The sequence below is a fragment of the Cyclopterus lumpus genome, chromosome 18 (genome assembly GCF_009769545.1).
Source record: "Cyclopterus lumpus isolate fCycLum1 chromosome 18, fCycLum1.pri, whole genome shotgun sequence".
In the NCBI taxonomy this organism is placed as follows: domain Eukaryota; kingdom Metazoa; phylum Chordata; class Actinopteri; order Perciformes; family Cyclopteridae; genus Cyclopterus; species Cyclopterus lumpus.
Window position 1 is genome coordinate 4,887,470 of NC_046983.1, and position 6,000 is coordinate 4,893,469.

The following is a 6,000-nucleotide window of genomic DNA, read 5'->3' on the forward strand; positions in this document are numbered from 1 at the left end:
TGTAAGTAATGTATTGATCAATGGTTAACTTACTAAAGCTTTATAGATCAGTTATAAGACATTAATAAGAACATTTCTCCAGCGTGACCAGTACTTTGTCTTTTTATCCATCTCTTTAACTCAGCAAGAAGTCCCCTAAAATGAACTAATTTGACGACTTTACAGTATAAGTTCATATTATTTGTTCACAAGTGGTCAAATAGCCCCTTATAAGGGACTTCTTGATTAATTTAGAACATTAACTTTAACAATTCCTTTTTTCTGCACATAGCAAATAGCAGGCAAAGGGCGAAGTGGCCGGACAGGTAAATATTTGCACGATCGTGGCTGTAAAGGTCAACGCTGGTCCCTCGAGGGCGAGGATTTATATTGAACCTGATGGACCACGAGGAGTTCCAGATCCCCCCCCCCCCCCTACATAAACCACCCATGACTCCTGAACTCTGTACCCAAAATAGTCTTAGCGCAAGGTGAGGGCCACAACACATGTTCCTGCTGGGGTGAAGATGTGGCCAGAAGTCTCCAGCTGACTCTTATAGCGTCCAGTAATGACGTTGTGAACTGAATGTTTATTTTTTTTTAAATACTGGATTCTGTCATTTTTGTAGTCCTCAGTGTGTTCTGCTTTCTCGCCCCACTCCCTTCCCCAAAGAGGGAGAGGAGAGAGAGAGAGAGGTAGAGGAGACGAGGCTGCAGATGATGAATCCCCCTCTGGACTGCATTATTTCCAGCTGAGTGCATCCAGTGGGCCAGAGCCAGGTCCTGGAATCTAGCTAATGAGACACACCCCCCTCGAGGGCCCTGCGTCGTCCCATTGGCTGAGAGGCTGGCAGCGGACGAGACAATTGGCTGATCGAGCGCTGTGCGAGCGGCTGTCAGAGCGCGTTGCACATCAAAACTCCCGGTGTTCTTATCCGGCATGGCACACAGTAAAGAAGCTAAATGAGCGCAGTGAAATGTATACTCACGCTAACATTTGCTAAATTATAAACAAACAAAAAACAGGTTTATTTAATCTATTTAATACATATTTGATCTAACCACATGTGCAGGCGAAGTATTTTTTTACATATCTTTTCTGGGCGCATCTTTTTTAAATAATTATTATTATTACTAATAACTCCGTATCGACGGCAGGTTTACTGTATTCGATCTTTCATATTTGAAGCTTCCCTTTAATAAGTTACGATGCATCCTCAGGGAATACCATTTCAGGGATGTATTCCTTCTTTTTTTAAGGGTCCCATGAAACTGAAACACACCAACTACGTTATTATGGCTTAATTCCACTCCTTGGAAAAAAAAACATATAGATTTTATTTATTCAGTGAGATATCTGAGAAGGGCCTTTGACAATGAAAGCTTGTTGTGTATCTTGCAGCATGAATAAAATATAGTATTTTTTACTAAGAGCAAAAGAGCAGAACCTCTCATCTTAAATGTACTTCGACTGGGATAAACTGGCCTTAACCCAACCTGGACATATTCATGAGCCTTGACCGATGTTTAAAATGTGTACATAATAGGGGAATTGTATCTGAAATACTATTCTGCCGGAAGGAGAACAACGTGCAAGGCGAATTAGAAAACAACTACAGTTAAAGAGTCTGAACCGGTTGCTTTTTCCACCGCATCTTTGACATTTTGCTTCTTTGCCTCAGCGGCGTCCCCTTGAGATGTGACGCGAGTTCAACTGCAGGTCAGCGTGCGAGGGGAAGGGGAGGATGAACCATCTCAGGCCATGAGGGAGCGTCCTCTGATTAGCTCATGGTGGCAGATGCCTGAAGGCAGAAAAAAGAAAAGAGAAAAGAAAAGAGAGCAGCGGGAGGAAGAAGAGGGTACGGCCACAACCAGGAGGGGAAGAGGAAAAGGAAATAGAAAGCTGTGACCTCCGAATGTGGGGTAGAAAGCCTGGATGGATTATAGGACAAATTGTCCCTGGGCATTGACGAAGCCTCCGACCCCTCAGGAGCAAGACATCCACACTGAAGGAGACACACAATGACACGGCTGTCGTCATTTTGTGTCCGTTTTGTCGTCGTTCTGTGCGTCTTTGTGGTTGTTCGGCGTCTCTTTGAGGTCATTAAGTGTCTCTGTTGACATTTTGAGCCTTGCTTGTCTTCGTCAACCATTGGATGACCACGAAAAACCGCGCTCAATAAGACAGAGGAACATTTCGACGCGGCAGACTGCAGGATATACAGATCCGGGGTCAGCCGCGAGAGACAGAAAGCTGCAGCATATTTTAATGCAGCATGCAGAACACACTCGCATCCATGACCACCGCCGTCAGCTCCTCTCTCTCACTCCTCCCACGTTCCCCGTCTCGGCCTCTCTCTCTCTCCTCCGTTTCAAAGTGTGTCTATTCCCATCACTTCAAGCTCCGTTGGCTTTTGCCCCCTTCGAAACGTCCGGCGTCGGCTCTCCTCGTCCTCTGGACAGTCACGGGAGTCAGCGTGCGCCATTGCCATTCGCCTAATTAATCCACGCTAGATCACAATAGTAACATATGTGATGTAGTCTGTGTGCCCGGCAGCAGGGGTCAAAGGTTCACGGAGGACGAGCGCCCTCTAGTGGTGAACGCATCTCTACTTTTTGCACATTATTTAATGCATGCAGATGTAAACTCTGATGCACACGTGCATGAATGCACCGCCTTGGGCAATGTTTATTTGTTCTGTATTTTGCATCATGCCTGCATTTTTTTTACACGTATGATTTTCCTGCTCTTTACTTTCTCTTCCTGTGTGCAGACACACAAAAATACACGCACACGCACACTTGCACGGAGCTTGCAGCAGATCCTTTGAAGGGCCCGTTCATCTAAGCTACATTATATAAGACTGTGAAAAGAGACAAACTAGCAGGGAATTACACGGCTGTACAAACGTATGACGCACACACACACACACACACACACACACGCGCAGCAACCCACTTTCTACCTCAATTATAACAACTGAAACAATTGAGCTTCGAAAAGACCATCCATTATCACCCGCTTATCCGGGGTCGGGTCGCGGTGGCAGCAGGTTCAGCAGGCCGACCCAGGCTTCCCTCTCACCCGCAACACTTTCCAGCTCATTCTGGGGGATCCCGAGGCGTTCCAAGGCCAGCCGGGAGATATAATCCCTCCAGCGTGTCCTCGGTCTTCCCCGGGGCCTCCTACCAGTTGGACGTGCCCGGAAAACCTCTAATGGGAGGCGTCCAGGAGGCATCCCGACTAGATGCCCGAACCACCTCAGCTGACTCCTTTGGACACGAAGGAGCAGCGACTCGACTCCAAGCTCCCCCCTGATATCCGAGCTCCTTACCCTATCTCTAAGGCTGAGCCCGGCCACCCTACGGAGGAAGCTCATTTCGGCCGCTTGTATCCGAGATCTCGTTCTTTCGGTCACGACCCAGAGTTCGTGACCATAGGTGAGGGTTGGAACGTAGACCGACCAGTAAATGGAGAGCTTTGCCTTCCGGCTCAGCTCCTCTTCACCAAGACGGACCGGTACAGCGCCTGTTTTACTGCTGCAGCCGCACCGATCCGCCTGTCGATCTCCCGCTCCACCTTACCCTCACTCGTGAACAAGACCCCGAGATACTTGAACTCCTTCGCTTGGGGTAGGCAGTTTGCCCCCACCTGGAGGGAGCAATCCGCCGGTTTCCGGCAGAGCACCATGGCCTCAGATTTGGAGGTGCTAACTCTCATCCCTGCCGCTTCGCACTCGGCTGCAAAACGCCCCAGTGAATGCTGGAGGTCACGGTCCGAGGAGGCAAACAGGACCACATCATCCGCAAACAGCAGAGAGGCGACCCCGAGACTCCCGAACCGGATCCTCTCCGCCCCCTGGCTGCGCCTAGATATCCTGTCCATGCTTCGAAAAGACCAAATAGCTCTAATGTTTTAGGAGCAGTTGATGCAGCATAGACATAATCTCAAAGACACACACACGCGCGCACACAGAATATTCTATTGGAATACATTTACACTCTTAACCGTCCAGGCTGCACCTTTGGGTGGAGAAAAAGCAAATTCAGAGAGCGGTCTGGCACCTCGAAACTGTTTTTTTTTTTTTTCTTCTCCACCTTTCCTTCAGGAATTATATGGACGGAGCGGTTTATTCCATTTCAGGTTTATTTCGATTACCCTCATGAAAGTTTGATGTGCCGGCAGAGAGCGCGAGGCCACGGCTCCGGGTGGAGGCGAGGAGCAAGATTAAAGATTAATTGCGTGTGTATAATGAAGTCCATCTTGAAACTGTTTACTTCTGCTCTGTGTGTGTGCAAGGAGAAATAAATACACATGGGGTACCCAGAAGGACTCGTGGTATTAGACTTTAAAGATGGATTGTATGCATTTTTAGCTTTGAAAGAGGGATTTTTATTGTGTGTATGAGTTCTTAACATTAGTCAAATGAGGCTCGTCGCTCTGGTTCTTACCTCGGAGAGAAGGAATGCAAAGGGAGGAAGGGAAGACATTAAATAAGTGAAACAACCTGCTATAGTTTGATGACATACGTTCAGCTAGTTTTCAACAAAGACAACGTGTCTTTTCTGTTGATTCTGATGCAGCAAGGACTCAAGGTCAAGGACTCAAGGACACAAGGACTCATAACCTGAATCAAAACCTTTGCAGCAAAAGCTGTAAGCCCTGAACACTGTAGCTACAGAAACATGATCGTATTAGTTGATTTGTCAGCGTTTTATCCCACACCAACACCAGGTTGTGTCCTCAGCGAGCCGGAGGACGCCTCCAGGTCAGATGGTTTTTCTCTGCGAGGTCGTCACACAGCGTGGAGCCGTTTGGCCTCTGGTCCTTGCGATAGTCCCAGGTGATCAGGCCTCTAAAAGGGCTTCAGCAGACACCAGACCTCCATGATAACGTCACTTTTTCTTTATTCCTCAAAGACCAGGAGCCTTTTCTTCGAGAAGGAAAGGTCTCATGTTCAAATAGACAAAGTTCACGACGTGAATTAAACAATCTGATAGTCGGCTTGAATCTGTTCTGTGGTCCTCATCAGGAGCTTATTCTTATCTTATTGTTGGCTTGTTTCTACTACCAGCCACTTTCTTTTCCTCTTCAAATAAACACCATCTCACTTTAAATACCACCCTTTCTTCATATTTGGATCAGTACAAGGCCACCGTAAGGAGGGCAAGTCGTACTTAACACGACGAGCACACGACCTCGCCATAAAAGAAGCAATCCTGTAATGCGGATATCACAGCTTCAATATTCTTAAACCCTGAACCACCAAGTTTATATTGAAAGGAATGCACCAAACATACCGCCAACCACAACAATGCGACCAATTAAATGGGCCAATTAAAAGTAGAGACACAAATCTCTACAGCGACAGTGGAAACACGGTTAAAGTGAGGAAAAATACAGAATGATCATAGATAAAAACTAAATATTAACCGAGGATACAGTGTTTTTGTGACAGCGTGCAATATATCGGCCTGCTGCTTTAAGAGCGACGTGAATGCCACACAAAGTCAGAAGAACATGGACAGCCGGTTAAGAGCGTCTTCTCGAAGCATTAAAGCCTGCAGCCCGTGCAGAGCATGCAGGAGAAGACCCTCGCGGTCGCTGCAGCATTGCTCTGACTCACATCGTGCCCCAAGGCATTAACGCATATGCACATTCTAGTCTGTTTAGCTGCGTGCACGAGTCACATGCACATGTAGATGAGTCCATTTCATTCGCATGTAAGCCTGAGATGTGCAATATTCTTTTCAATGTACTTTTAATCGACATTTCTTCGAGCCTCCCTGTCTGGAGAGAGAGATTCCTCTTAGAGCCTGTTGCACAACATGTCACCACATGTGTGTACAGAGGAGGTAAAGATGCAGTTCATCCCGTATAGTTTCAACATACATATGTGTGTGTGTGTGTGTGTGTGTGTGTGTGTGTGTGTGTGTGTGTTCTGCTGCAAAGCCCCCAGAGCCCGTGAGCTCAACCTCTGCAGTAAGTAAGTGGGCCCACATCATAAAAGATGCATCCAG